This window comes from Lissotriton helveticus, chromosome 8 (assembly GCF_964261635.1).
Source record: "Lissotriton helveticus chromosome 8, aLisHel1.1, whole genome shotgun sequence".
NCBI classification, from domain to species: Eukaryota; Metazoa; Chordata; class Amphibia; order Caudata; family Salamandridae; genus Lissotriton; species Lissotriton helveticus.
In genome coordinates this window covers 1,516,244,578-1,516,260,471 of record NC_136069.1, presented here as the reverse complement: position 1 = coordinate 1,516,260,471, position 15,894 = coordinate 1,516,244,578, and positions in this window count along the sequence as shown.

Here is a 15,894-nt window from a genome sequence, read left to right as displayed (position 1 = left end):
GCGCCCCGTTGGCCTATGAGATGGTGTCAGTAGCGGACCGATGTGCGAATGGGGTCAAAGGCAGCGCAACAATATTTTCCGAATAGAAGACACCACTAGGCGCTGAGATGCCAAGATCCGGATGGCACCGAGGTGGTGTCTAGTAAGTTGCCGCACTGGTGTGGCCATCCTACAATGCTGAAAGTCGGCGTGGGGCGCCCCGTTGGCCTGTGAGATGGCGTCAGTAGCGGACCGATGTGCGAATGGGGCCAAAGGCAGCGCAACAATATTTTCTGAATAGAAGACACCACAAGGCGCTGAGATGCCAAGATCCGGATGGTACCGAGGTGGTGTCTAGCAAGTTGTCGCACTGGTGTGGCCATCCTACAATGCTGAAAGTCGGCGTGGGGCGCCCCGTTGGCCTGTGAGGTGGCGTCAGTAGCGGACCGATGTGCGAATGGGGCCAAAGGCAGCGCAACAATATTTTCTGAATAGAAGACACCACAAGGCGCTGAGATTCGGTTAGCACCGAGGTGGTGTCTAGCAAGCAATGCAGCTGAGTTGCGTGCGCACTTGCGGCGAATAGGTCGAAGGCAGCACAACAATGTTTTCTGAATAGGAGACACCACAAGGCGCTGAGATTCGGTTACCACCGAGGTGGTGTCTAGCAAGTTGCTGCACTGGTGTGGCCATCCTACAATACTGCTCCGAATAACGGCGTGGGGTGCCCGAAGGGGAGGGGGAGGCGGCGTGAACGTGCCTTCCCAGGTGGAGGCTCGTCTGCTGTAGTGGGGCGCCCCTTTACCGTTTCAGTTGCCATTCAGCTTAGTTTCGGCCGCTCTTGATGCTACAGCGACAGGCGGCTGCAACAGGACTCTCAAAATGGCGGCCTGTTCTTTGGATTTGGGCCTGGTCCACTAAAATGGCCCTGGGACACCTTAGAACTCGGACGCTTGAATTTTTTTTCCTTTCCTCTACATGCAAAAAAAGGTACATGCCCGGTACGTTACACGCTTCATCTGCCACGATGTACTCTCCAGAGGAACCGAAAAAAAATATAGTTATGGTAACTATACCATGCATCGTCATATGGAGAGGTGGCACCGATTAATTATAGTGCTGCATAAAAGAGAGATTTGGAGAAGAACCCCCGACCTGCCAGGACATTCATCAAAGAAGTGGCACTGACAGCATCAGAGGCAAAGGAAACGGTCCCAAATATTTAGAAGAAGTTTGGAAAGATTAAAATGACATGTTTAGATTGTGGCAAATTAATTTCATGTGGACAGATGAGTGTTACTCTAATAAATACAGCATATGAACATCATCATAGTCGATGGTTGGTAGAGACATTTTGACTATATCCTGGACCTGCCCGTCCTCGCCCAAAATGGCGCCGGAATAAATGGGACTCGTAACTCCTTGTTGTGTACTTGTTGTAAAACTTTGATATCACGAGATACGTATGCAGTTTTGAAGCACATGGCGGGCGGGGACGAGAATAGATTGAATATTTCGACATCTCTATTGATATTAAGTTGTGATGTGTTATTGATTACTGTACTATTGAAAGTTCGAATTAACGTCACCCATGGTACTTGCCCGCAAATGTATATCTAGATAATTTTATTGTAACTGGCCCTGTCGTATTTTAATTATAAAATGTACGTCCACCGATTCCGCAACTGTTAGACACCTTAGTTCTTGCAACCTAATGGCCCGCCCGTAACGTTTCTCTACAGTGTAAATGTCTCCTCATCATATACGATTACAGTTTGCTCCGTGGCCGGCGCACGTGGTTATAGGCCCGTATTTGTATACTGACATTTTCACAATAAAGGTTTTTAAAAGAAAACATGGTAGTAGTATTTACATTGGTAAAGTTTTTAATAATAGTCACTGTTTTAGAATCAGTAAAAGGCAAGTGAAATAAAGCAGACCAATTACATGAAGGGTAAAAGGTATAATACTCAGGAACGCAGTAAAGATAAATGGTCAAGGGCTGTTGTGTTTTCTACTCCTGCAACATAAAGTGATCGATAAGAATCTCATATTCAAGCGTATCGGCGACTAAGACAGCAGGTCGACCCTCTTTTGCTCAATGGCTCCGTCATGGGACGAAGAAACGCCCTTTTTCTCGAAAAAAGAATATATTTTACTTGCAGGACAGTTGTAAATTTTCCGGGAAAGTACATTAGCCTGGAACATTATAACATATATGTTTAAGAAAAAATAATGTTCGGAAGTAATAAAAAGCGTAATTTTTAGGTCATATGACCAAGCCTTTCATCATTAGAATAAGAAAAGTAAAATGAACCAATGAAAAGTTTTATTAACAAGTCACATGACCTGTTATGCTTACGTTACGCGCTGCGCGTCGCGCCCCGGATCACTTCCGGATGCGCTAACGCGGCGCGTCATATGACGCATTACGCGACAACGCAGGTCCAGAATATAGTCGAAATGTCTCCACTAACCAGCGGTCGGAACACAACCCTTTTCAGCAGGCTAAATAGTTCTGTTAAATGACAACAGAACGGACAGGCAACAAGAACCATCAGTCAAAGAGGGGAGGGCTAGTTCTTCTCTACCGGGTTACGTTGGGGCGCTACCGGAACTGATCGAATTGGTAGTCTACAGTGTTTCTGGATGTTTCAGACTGAAGCTGGGGTTAGCATGAGAGCACCACCATTTCGTAGCTCCGTCGTGGCCATTCCGCGAGCAATCATGGCAGCCGCTCTTTATCGTTATTTTGGGCGGGGTGGGTGGCGGAGTCGAGCTGTATTGCAGCCATCATGGTGTGGAGTTTAGTTCATCTCACTAGTTTCGTATTTGTCATGAGGGGTTGTTCCTAATGTTTCTATTTTAGCGAGGTCAAAAACAGATCCCATTAGTGGCCTACTGATTTAACAGAGTATTGCGACTCTGTGTTTGTTTGTAAATAGAGAATGAACCAAAGAGAACCAATTCTAAAACAGTAAATGCTTGGATAACAATCAATCAAATGGAGAGAGAAGCAGGCACGACGTATTACAACGGGGGCAAAGGCCTGCGTTAACTACCTTTCACTATCTGCAAAGAGAGAGTACTCCTAATAGAAATGAGGGGGGGGGGGCAGCATTCAAAGCAGATCAGTGTGCATAAACACGAAAATGTTTTTACTTACCACGTATTTGACATTCGACAGCTTATGATATTTGCTATTAAAAAACCATTGAAATTCACTGAAAAAACCATAGGTTATAGACCATATATAGTTAGGAATTAGCATTTACAAAACCTTGAAAATTCACTGAAAAAACCATAGGTTATAGACCATATATAGTTAGGAATTAGCATTTACAAACCCTTGAAAATTCACTGAAAAAACCATAGGTTATAGACCATATATAGTTAGGAATTAGCATTTAAAAAACCTTATTTTACTCACACAAAACCATTGAAATTCCATATATAGTTAGTTGCACTAACTATATATCGCGCACCCGCAATCCACTGCTGATGATGTCACATATTACATCATTCATGACATGGTCAGTGACATCACTGATGACATCACTGATGACATCTCAAATGACATCACTGATGACATCTCACTTGACATCAATGATCACATCACTGATGATATCATTCATGTGATAATACAATGCATCTCCTCACACTCTAATATAACCTCCGTTACACCCAGTGTTAAATAGAGAGTATAATTTTTGAAACCATTGACACACCAATACTAGTTACTACATACGCACTCACTGATTCCTATGTCTACACACACATTCACTCATACAATCATTCATACATACAATCACTCATCTTTACAACACTATCATATGCACTCATACACCTATACAGACACTCACACTCTGCCACTCATCCATGGAGTTACTCACACACCTAGTCAGTCCTGAAAAGAATCAATCACACTTCCATTTTCTCATCTATACAGTTAAACACAGAACACCTTACATTTTTGAAACATATACTAACACATACTTACTCTCTTATAGAATCACTGATACAAGTACACATTGATCTGCACAGAGTCACACACCTCCCAGCCAGCCATACACACACTCAGTCTCCCATACAAATACTTGTGCAACCAATCAATAACCCATATAGCTACTTATATAGCTACTGATCAACACATGCAGCAGCTTGCACAACAACAGACATACTGATGCACACTTTCAGACAGTTTAGTCACTAACCCGTGCATTCAGTAAGACGCATTTAATCACTCACTCATACAGTCAATCACGCACCTACTAAAACCTTCATTCAGACACTTATACATCCACTCATTCTTCAATATGTAAAACATATTTAAACTTTACAGAAACACATAATCACTGGATGTTGTCATCAGTGATGTCATCAGTGATGTCACTGACCATGTCATGAATGATGTAATATGTGACATCATCAGCAGTGGATTGCGGGTGCGCGATATATAGTTAGTGCAACTAACTATATATGGAATTTCAATGGTTTTGTGTGAGTAAAATAAGGTTTTTTAAATGCTAATTCCTAACTATATATGGTCTATAACCTATGGTTTTTTCAGTGAATATATATATATATATCACTGAAAAAACCATAGGTTTCAGGCCTTATATAGTTAGGAATTAGCATTTAAAAAACCTTTGAAATTCACTGAAAAAACCATAGGTTTCAGGCCTTATATAGTTAGGAATTAGCATTTAAAAAAACTTGCAAATTCACTGAAAAAAACATAGGTTTCAGGAGTTATATAGTTAGGAATTAGCATTTAAAAAACCTTTGAAATTCACTGAAAAAACCATAGGTTTCAGGAGTTATATAGTTAGGAATTAGCTTTTTAATAAACCTTTGAAATTCACTTAAAAAACTATAAGTTTTAGTGGTGTTATAGTTAGCTGGACATTTTACTCATACAAAACCATTGAAATTGCTCCTATATAGTTAGTTGTACTAACTATATTTCGCGCACCCGCAATCCACTGCTGATGATGTCACATATTAGATCATTCATGACATGTCAGTGACATCACTGATGACATCTCAAATGACATCACTGATGACATCACTGATGACATCATCCAGTGAATGTGGTTTGCTTCGTTATTTAAATATGCATTATATATATAGCAATTTGCATTGAAGAATAAGTGGATATATATAAATAAATATTTGGATGGAGGATTTAGTAGCAGTGTAATTGACTGTTTACTTGACCAATTTATAATGTCTCACTAAATATAGTGGATAATGACTAAACTGTGTGAATATCTGTATCACTTTGTCAGTTGTTGTGTAAACTGATTCTACAGTTGGTTACTAGCTATGTGAAAGTCTATATTAGTTATTGATTAGTTAACTGAGTATTTGTATGGGAGTGAGAAAGTGTGTATGGTTCGGTGGGGGGTTTGTGACTGTCCAAAGATGTGTGAATAGTTGATTCAGTAGATATATGAAGTTAAAACTACATGTTCTAACAGTTGTTTGGGTGAGTGAATATCTTTATGGGTGTGGTGATGAGCAAATATATTTCTCAATGGTACAGGTCCAACAAACTAGAAAAATAGAAGGCAGTGTATGTGTCAGTTGTTGTATATAAATAAGTATACATAAGACACAATGATTGTGTGAGTGACTGTATGGATAACTGTATACTTGTAATAATGATTTTATAATTCACTAAGCATGACTTACTATCTAAATGAATAGAAGAAGTGGTGTTTGTATAAGTGTTTTGCTAAGTAAATATGTAAGTATGATCCATTGTTTGCATAAATGAGTAGGATGACTTCATATGTGAATAGGATGCGTGCTGTTGTTTAATGTCGATATAGATGTAAAAGTATTTTTGATAGTGTTCTATTGTTCATTGACAGCATGTATGAGTGAATCCATAGGTAAGTGATTAGATGTGTGTATACAACATCTATGAATCACTGAGTGGATTTTTAGATACTTGTATTGCTGTGACAATGGATTTAAATATGATACTCTGTATTTTACAAAGAGTGATGAAAAATTGTAATAGTGCATGAAAAGGTGTATGTGATTGTCACGTGGATGATGTCATCAGTGATGTCATTTGAGATGTCATCAGTGATGTCACTGACCATGTCATGAATGATCTAATATGTGACATCATCAGCAGTGGATTGCGGGTGCGCGAAATATAGTTAGTTCAACTAACTATATAGGAGCAATTTCAATGGTTTTGTATGAGTAAAATGTCCAGCTAACTATAACACCACTAAAACTTATAGTTTTTTGATTGAATTTCAAAGGTTTATTAAAAAGCTAATTCCTAACTATATAACTCCTGAAACCTATGTTTTTTTCTGTGAATTTCAAAGGTTTTTTAAATGCTACTTCCTAACTGTATAAGGCCTGAAACCTATGGTTTATTCAGTGAATTTGCAAGGTTTTTTAAATGCAAATTCCTAACTATATAAGGCCTGAAACCTATGGTTTTTTCAGTGAATTTCAAAGGTTTTTAAATGCTAATTCCTAACTATATAAGGCCTGAAACCTATGTTTTTTTCAGTGAATTTGCAAGGTTTTTTTAAATGCTAATTCCTAACTATATAAGGCCTGAAACCTATGGTTTTTTCAGTGAATTTCAAAGGTTTTTTAAATGCTAATTCCTAACTATATAAGGCCTGAAACCTATGGTTTTTTCATTGAATTCACAAGGTTTTTTAAATGCTAATTCTATTAGCGGATAACGTTTTTATATATTAAAACGTTTTTTAAATCTCAAATGCCTGCTTTGCTAACAGAGTTTTTAAGCACAGGCTCTTTTGTCTCTGGTGGCCATCTTGGGAGACTGCATATCAGAATTTTTTTAATGAAATATAAGAGGATTTGAGAAGTCACTCAAAATGTGCCCTAATTTTTCTTTCATCAGCACTAATCATAATTTCTATGGCAAAATGAACCCCCTCATTTTGTTCCTTTGCAAATTAAATGTTTTAAGTGTTAACACTTTATTACAATCAAGATGACTTCAGGTGTGCCATACTTTTGTCATAAGTAAGACTTTTAGCGCTCTAGTTGTTCTTTAGAACACTCTGGGACATTCTGTCATTGTGCTATTGTTGGACTACGTTTGGCTGATATTTGGGCTACATTTGTTTTTTTTCCGTCTCTGGTGGCCATCTTTGGGCTACATTGGGCTACATTGGGCTACATTGGGATACATTTGGGCTCTAACATATATATAGCCCAAAGTAGCCCAATATATATTTTTTCAAAGTTAATTTTCGTAAAAACCACTGGAGCACATACCTTGAGACATAGCAAAGGCACATCGGGCTACCAGTTTGACGCTTGACGAATCCCCCCCAAACTTTTCAGGGAAGGACCGGAGCGCCGCGAGGCAAAGTTAAGGAAAATTTCAGGAAGATTCCTCAACCGGCGCCAAAGTTATTCCCAATAGAATGTTGCGATTTCCCTATGGAAAACAATCCTAACTATATATACCTACTGGTAGTAGTAGGTAATATATATATATATATATATATATATATATATTTATATATATATTTATATATATATATATATATATATATATATACTAGCAGCCCGCCCCGGCGTTGCCCGGGGCAGAAGGGGGCTGGGGGCAGCATTTTAGGCTTCGGTGTACTCCCGCCCGGGGCCCCCGCCCCGACATTGCCCAGACCGCCTCCCGCCCGCCTCCCTCCCGCCTCGACTTTGCCTTACCTGAGCCTCCGCTCCTCCGCCACTCCTCTTTTAGGCTTCTGTGCACTCCCGCCCGGGCCCCGCCTGCCCCGGCATTGCCCAGACCGCCTCCCGCCTCCTGCCCGCCTCCAGCCTCCCACCTCGCCTTTGCCTTACCTGAGCCGCCGCTCCTCCCCGCGCTCCGGACTTCACCGCCACTCCTCGCCGCTCGTCACCGCTCCTCCCCGCCTGTCGTCATCACGCACGTCTAGGTCACGGTCAGCACTACGTCGCGGCCGGCGCTAGTTTTAGGGGACTACTTTGTTTTTAAATTTTAATTTTTTTAATTTACGTTTTATTTTTATTTTTTATCGTCTATGTCCATCTACACACCCTGAGGATTCCAACAATGTATTGGGTGTGTGGATTGGTGCTGTGGTTCCCGAGTTTACCTTGCCAAAAGGTTTCTCTTCTCTCTTTATAATAGTAGTATAGTTATATATATATATATATATATATATATATATACAAATATATCACAAAAAAGAGGTGTCCCACCATTGAAAGCGCACTCCAGAAGACAGTCGAATTCCACTCATTTTCAGTAGATTGCTTTATTTAAAAAAACGGCAAGCAGCAACCTACACAAGTAAAGCCCTATGCATTTCGGAATCACTTATTCCTTAATCACGGGCAGTTGCATGTAAATGAGCCCGAATGTGCAATTTCCGAGGCAAACTGTTTTAAAATCCTCCAGTGGCCAGCCCTCCTGGGGGCGTGTTTTCACAAAAAGCATTCTGGAGCTCGTGGTACATTAGCACAATGATTTCTCCCTTCAGTGGGTTCTGCCACCATAACATTGTGAATTTAGCCATTTAAAAGCTCTCTTGTGAACAACAGGCTGTGACCTCCGGTTCAATTCGATTGTACTGCTCCTTCCATTGTTCTGCGTTGAAGTCCAGCCTCCACGCAGCAGACCTTTATATTTATATATATATATATATATATTTATCACGGCTCCAAGCATCCACAAACGATAAGTCTGTATAGAAAGCAGCACACGCAGGGGGTGATTCCTCAAAAGATTTTTAATGGGGAACCTCACAGCATATGCTGTGAGGTTCCCCATTAAAAATCTTTTGAGGAATCACCCCCTGCGTGTGCTGCTTTCTATACAGACTTATCGTTTGTGGATGCTTGGAGCCGTGATTTACATAACGGGTACACCCCCGTTTTGGCGTGCACCCGCTCATGCGTGCAGCTAGCTGGTGTTTGGAGCTAGACATATATATATTTATATATATATATATATATATATATATATATATATATATATATATATATATATATATATATATATATATATATATATATATATATACTGTATGCCAATGCCCCAAAGATTTCGAAAAATTCACTCTGCAGCCAACTTACACCACAGGCGTTTATTAAACACGGAAACCAGCTCGTGTCCCGCTTTGCATTACTTCGCCAACGCGTTTCAAGGCATCCGCCTCTTTTTCATAGGCTCAACCCTATCCCATAATGAGGCATTGTGGGCTTGGTAGTTTTTTTGCTAAACCATGCATGCTTTTGTGCTTCCAATCCATGCTTGCTCTGCTGTTTGACATAGGCGTTTTGCACCAATGTTTTAAGGCCATTATAAAAGCACCTGAGTGGTTTAACATCTTAAATGAGCCCTCAAAGGGTGACTTCAATTTGTCCGCTAATGTGTGCGCGTCTTTGGGCTCGTAATGGAGCATTTGCTCACTGTTTAACCATGACTGAGTGTCATGCAGTTCTCGGCTAAGTGCCGTTTTTGGCTCCTTAATTCAGACTGGTGTCCCACACCATGTCTCGCAACAGTGTAAATAATGGACAAAAACTTTACTGACAGTGATTTACACAAAAATGTCAATCAGTTCATATGTTCATATTTACAGTGATATAGGAGGCAGCTGAAAAACTTCTGGAATAAGTTCAAATTTGTCCACATTCAGAGTTCGATTTCCATAATATGTTATTTACAAATGTACATGCATCTCCTCATCTCCATTGAGCCCCAATGGGCTCCTCGTCTTGAAACGGATTATTAATTTGGACTCCAGGTGTCTCAACTTTTGAATTCTATTTCCTCCTCTTTCATGTTAAAAAATGGTAGCTAGGCCTGAGTATCTGATATCTTGCCAGGGTTTTCCAGTGTGACTTTGCAGGTGCTTGGCTATGGCATAGGTTATGTCTTTGTTTTGGATTGCTCGAATGTGTTCTAATATGTGCTTTTTCAGCGGACAAATGGTAGAACCTATGTAGTATTTGCCACAAAAACATTCAATGAGATAGACGACAAATTGCGATTCACATGTGATTATGTCTTTGGTTTCAAATGTTCGACCTCTAGGATCTTTGACGGTTTTAAGATTTTTGCCTACTTTGCACGCTTTACAAGTCATACATTTCGTGAATCCCTTTTGTCGTTTCTGAAGCCAAGATTCTGTTTTTTTGCTTTCAAAGTGACTGTTGACCAGTGTGTCACAGAGTGATGGTGCCTTTATATATGAAATTAATGGTCGATCTCCTATTTTGGAACCAATGTCTGGATATTTTTTAATCACTTTCCAGTATTTCATCAGAGTTTTACGAATTTGAAAGCTTTCCTTGGAATAAGTCAAAATTAATCGTGGCATCTCATCATTCATGGTTGTTTCCTCATTTTAGTTTTTTTCAGTAAGGGTTTGAGGTCTTGTTTTCTGTCTTGCTTTGGCAAGCTAGATGTGATTGTAAAAAGAATTGGGGAACAAAAAAGCATGCAAGTGCGTCTTTCAAAAACTCCGATAGGAATTGTTGTGGAAATATATATATATATATATATATATATATATATATATATATATATATATATATATATATATATATATATATATATATATATATATATATATATATATATATATATATATATATATATATATATATATATATATATATATATGCTGCATTGAGGTTTACTGACCATAAACCAATACATCTATGTTTTTACCATGAAGACATGTAATGACAGCTAGTCATGTCAGTTGCCACTTATGGAATCCCCATCCACTGGAGCAAGAAAATTGAAATACGGATGAAGTGGGTTATTCCTTTGCATTACATGTACTGTTTTGTTAGCAAGCCAATATCAGAGGTAGACAGAGAAAATCTGTAAAAATGGGTCTGGTATCCATGCATGAAGGGATAAAAGGTTTGTGAGACAGCACAGAAAGCTAGTGCTAAGAGGAATGAAATAAGAAGTCATAAATTATATGATGTCACAGTGCATTGTACTAGAGAGGCAAAAGTGCCAATTATAAAGTCTTTGAGCTGAACAGGTCTCCTAGAAAAGATAGGCAGGTAACGGAAGCAACACCTTTTGGTGAATGAGAATTCAAATATTTTAGTTCTTTTACTCTTGCTGACAAGTGCTTATTCCTGCTGACTATAATATCGTTTTTCTTCTTTAGGCATTTGGCGACTAGCAGTCCGAGGAGCTATTGCAGGCCGCTGACAGTGCCGCAGCACTAGTACTAGTACAACCAGCTAGTCACTTGGTTAATGTAATCCATTTCTCAATTACATTTGTGTTCAGTTTTGTAGCTCAGAAAATAAACAGAACCTTCCAACAGGCTAAATCAATTGAAATACAGAGTTCACAGTTTATAAATTCACCTGTAAGCCCTCCCTTCAGCCCGCAACTTGCATCTTTTGTACATCATAAGCAGGAAATGTTTTTTCCATAGGAGCGCTGAGTGGGCTCTTTATGGAGTGCAGTGTTTCAGTCTGGATGTATTTTTCACTAAGTATAGGAGGAATGATGGTAGAAATGATGATCTGCTTTAGGGGTTTAATTAAAATCTAAGGGCCTAACTGTGAGTCTGCCAGTCCTCAGACCGCCAGACTTGTGGTGGGCGGCAGTGGCAATCTTCCAACCGACATTACTACCTTGCTGGTTGTGCCACCCTGGGACCGCCAACTCCACCAGGGGACTGCTGTTCCCTGGCTTTGGAGTGGTGGTGGAGCAGCGGTCAAGAGGCATGAATATGTTTGGCGGGACCGCCGCAGTCCTGCCAAGCATATTATGACTTTCTTCACCACCACTGATTTCCTGGAGATCTTTCCTCTATGAAACCAGTGGCGGTGAGCACCTTGTGCTTTTCTCCATTTGGATACACCCAGGTGGATCACAACATGTTCCCCCTGTGTATGCACCCCCAGTTCCAGCCCGGCATGGACTTCACAGTCCATGCTGTGCTACAACTTCCTTTGATGTTCCCATTTTGGTGACATTCGAACGGCAAAGGAAAAACCCACCAGTGACTAAAAAAGTAATTATACAGCAGGTGCTTCTCACATGGGTTTGGCGATGTGGCAGTGGGGCGGTCCCACCGCTGCACTGTCAAACTCATATTCGGGCCCTAATAGTGTTCCCCATGCATTATTGAAATCAATAAAAAAATAATTGAACTACAAGTGGCCGAGGAGCTCATATAGAGGAGAGTAATAACAGGTTATCCTATTTTATTTACTCTCTCACTAACAGTATGAAGTGCATGATTTCCCCATGAAGAGAGCCAATGTTAACTCCAGCTCTGAAACCTTGTGTGACCCATTAACACAAGAATGGCAATCAGAGATGCCATCCTATTTAGGGCAGTCCCTCTAACACCATTCCCTCTGCTGTCCATTCCGCCCAGATCCACTATATCAACCATGGCACTATCCAGACAAAAGAGCCTTTTTACACTTTGACAGCAGCGATACTTCTTCTCAAATGTGACTGATGTCCTGTCATATTACAAGTGTACCATATTCTATGGTACTTTCTAATATATGGACAGGATATCTTACATGTTTTAATGGAGTATCTCATCCACCAACTATAAAATGAGGAACAAAGCCTAGAAATGTCTCCATGCATGAATGGAGAAAATTCATCATATCAGAACATTAGAATGTTGGCACCTCCAACGGAGACAGACTGGCTATAAAAATTTTCATAGGCCCTTGTTGTCAACTTTTTAATGTTCTCTCCGACATCTCCTGACTAGCCATCTTGTCTGCCTGTCCAGAATATCTGGATTGTTCAGGCACATTAGAAGGCAAAGGCTGTGGAAAAAGGAAAACAGTAAGCTTCCCCCCTTCTTATTCCCGTTGTTCAAAATGTCACTAGAGCCTCGGAAGGTGGCTCATCTCAACTCCCATGTCTCTGTCAGCTCTGTGTTATCAGTTTGGCAGAGCCAAGAGATAATGAGGCGGGAAATGCAGCCTTCTTTCACAGCCTCTACGATTCATGTTTGACAGTTACTGGTGTGGCCATGGGTGCAACAGTAATTATCAAGCATGCACAGTAGGAGCTGTAAAAAAAAGATTCAGAAGTTTCCCAACTGTGGGGGGGCTTAAGCCCCCGTATCTCCCTGAAGGTTTTTCTTTTTAATTAGAGTATTCTGCTGTCAGGTGAAATTGTGTAATAGACTTATATCCCACTGTAGCAGGCTTTAGCAGCCATTTAAGACCCACTCATGTTTGTACACACTTGCCTTCAGTTCAGGCGTATCATGCTGGAGCAGCCCTTTAAGGGGTGGTAGATCCCAATGCTCTGGGCTGTAAGGTTATGCTATTTCTGGAGACCCATGCTTTGAGAGTCTTTATTAGGAATTATTCCTAGTGATGGAAGGCCATAACATGTCAGTCCTGCAATCATCGTTCTTTCCTTCTATGTGACTCACGTAATAAATACGGGAGCCAGTTTGGGAGAATTTACCCCCTTTTTGCCGGGGGGAGGAGCTTGCTTGACTCCAAGATGGCTGCAGATTAAGGGAGCTCTGCGAGCCCAGCACAATATCCTTCAAGATCCTGCTTTTCAGCTGCTTCTTTTCTGTTAATTCCTCCCTTGGTATATGTTCGGGACCAGGGCCGGTCCTAGGACATTTGAGGCCCTGGGCAAAAGGGAAGATGTGAGGCCCCTCTAATTTGCGACAACCAGGGCCGGCAATTAGTGCTGGTAGCCCACGGTGCGACAATGTTTGTTGGCGCCTCGCCAATGAGCTCCTTCGCTATGAATTCCCTTACTACAACCCTTTAACAGTGCTCCTCAAGTTATGCTATGCAGATTTATTCTATGCAGATTTATAAAGTGCATAGCCGCCTGAGGGCTTCCCAGTGCTGCGTGAGTCACCATGTACACTAGCGGGATTCTGAGGCAGTACATGTCTAGGGCTAGAGAGGGTAAAGCCATGTTTTAAGAATTTTTCTGAATTGGGTTTTGTTCATTTAGTTTCTGAGCTCAGCGGGCATAGCATTCCAAAGCTTAGGGGTAAAATGTGAGAAGGATACACACCCCCAATCTGATCCTTTGTACCTTTACCAATCAAGCATTGGAGGATGTAAAGGTCCAGCTAGGAGTGTAAGGTACCAGAAGAGCCACTATCAAGGAGGCTCCATTATGGTTGATTCCTCTATGCGCAAAGTAACGTGCCTTGAATTTTACCCTTTCCTCCACTGGAAACCAGTGCACTTTTATGCTGAGGTATATTTGGGAAGCTTGCAGATAGTGCTTGCTGCCGCACTTAGGACTAACTGGAGTCTCTTGATAATATATTCGGGTAAGCCCATATCCAGGTAATTCCCATAGTCCAAGCGGGAAAGAATCAGCACTTGGACCACTGTTCTCCCAGATTATACAGGTAGAAGGTCTAGGATTTTCCGTAAGGTTCTGAGAAGGCCAAAGCAAGATACTGTAAAATGTTTTACTTGGGCCTCCATAGATAGGGAGCTATCCAACCACATACCTAAGATCGTAATGGGGGAAGGAGAGAGATTGGCAGTGCCCCCAGACACTCTGGCCATCAGAGGGTTGTTTGCGGTGTTGGCTTGTTTCCTAAATTCATCAGCTTGGTTTTGTTTCCCTTCAATTTAAGTGAACAGTTAGCCCTTCACCATGCAACTCTCTCTATACAAGGGGCTAGGTGTTGTTGTAAACCTGTTCCCGGGTAAAGGGAGACTGCCAGTTGGGAGTCGTCAGCATGGGAGACCATCAACACCTAAAATTCCTTGACAATGTCTGCCAATGGACCTAAATAAATGTTGAAAGGTGTAGGCCCTGCGGAACCCCACACATAAAAGGGAAGACATCTGAATAGCAGGGAGGATCGCAAAATTGAAAGGACTTTTCTTTTAGGAACGAGGAAAGCCAGGTCATAGCACCATTTTCTATTCCTATTTCACTCATCCTGAGCACCAGAGTCTCGGGGTAAACGCTGTTAAATGCTACCCACAGGTAGAGAAGAATAATGGTCGGGGAACCTCCTTTGTACAGCAACATTTTCAGCTCCTCTGTTATTGCTAATAATGTGGTTCCATGCTATGTTGAGGACGGGAACCAGTCTGAGTTGAAGTAAGAAGAGAGTTCTCCAGCTGGAAGAGGGAGAGGTTTTGATGGATATGTTTTTCTAGTACCTTCCACATGGCTGAAAGCAAGGGGATAGGGCTGCAGTTCTTGGGACATGAGGGTTCAAGGTTGAGTTTCGTTAGCAGCAGTTTACCCACTGCTTGCTTCCAAATTCAGGGAACTATTCCAGTGGAAAGGGATAAATGGAGATCAAGAAGTGTGGTGAGAATATTGTGTGCTCCTTGTAGCAGAATGTGAGATGGTGCAAGGTACACAGGGGATCCTGATTCAACTTTGCTAAATAATGCTGGGAGTGACTCCCTTGTGATAGGGGTAGTTTGAGATGCATGTCATCTCCTCATGCAGAACATGTGTCTCTGGCTGAACAGATGAGGCTTTTTTTGTCTGTTGTAAGTTACTGTAGATAACGGAAACTTTATCTTGGAAATATGCTGCAAGTTTGTTGCAGGGTGCTACTGTAGGTGGCCTATTTATATCTTTTGGAGTAACTTAACACTATGGAAAAGTTCCCTCGGGACATTGACTATATTCATCATTACAGCTTCCTAGTATGCTGCCTGTGCCTTTTTAATTTCCTGATGCAAATGTCTGATAGCCAGCCTGTAGGAGAGTTTTAGGTTTTTTAGGGAGACCGGGTGGGCGGTGAGGCAAGGTGCTGATTTCTCTTTATTTCCATTCTGTATAGTAGTGATAGAAATTGTTTAATCTAGTGAGTCATTAATACACTCTTCAATTATGGAATTTGCTGCCGGGGATGTTTACCTAGGGCCGGTTCTTTTGATGCTATGGAGGTC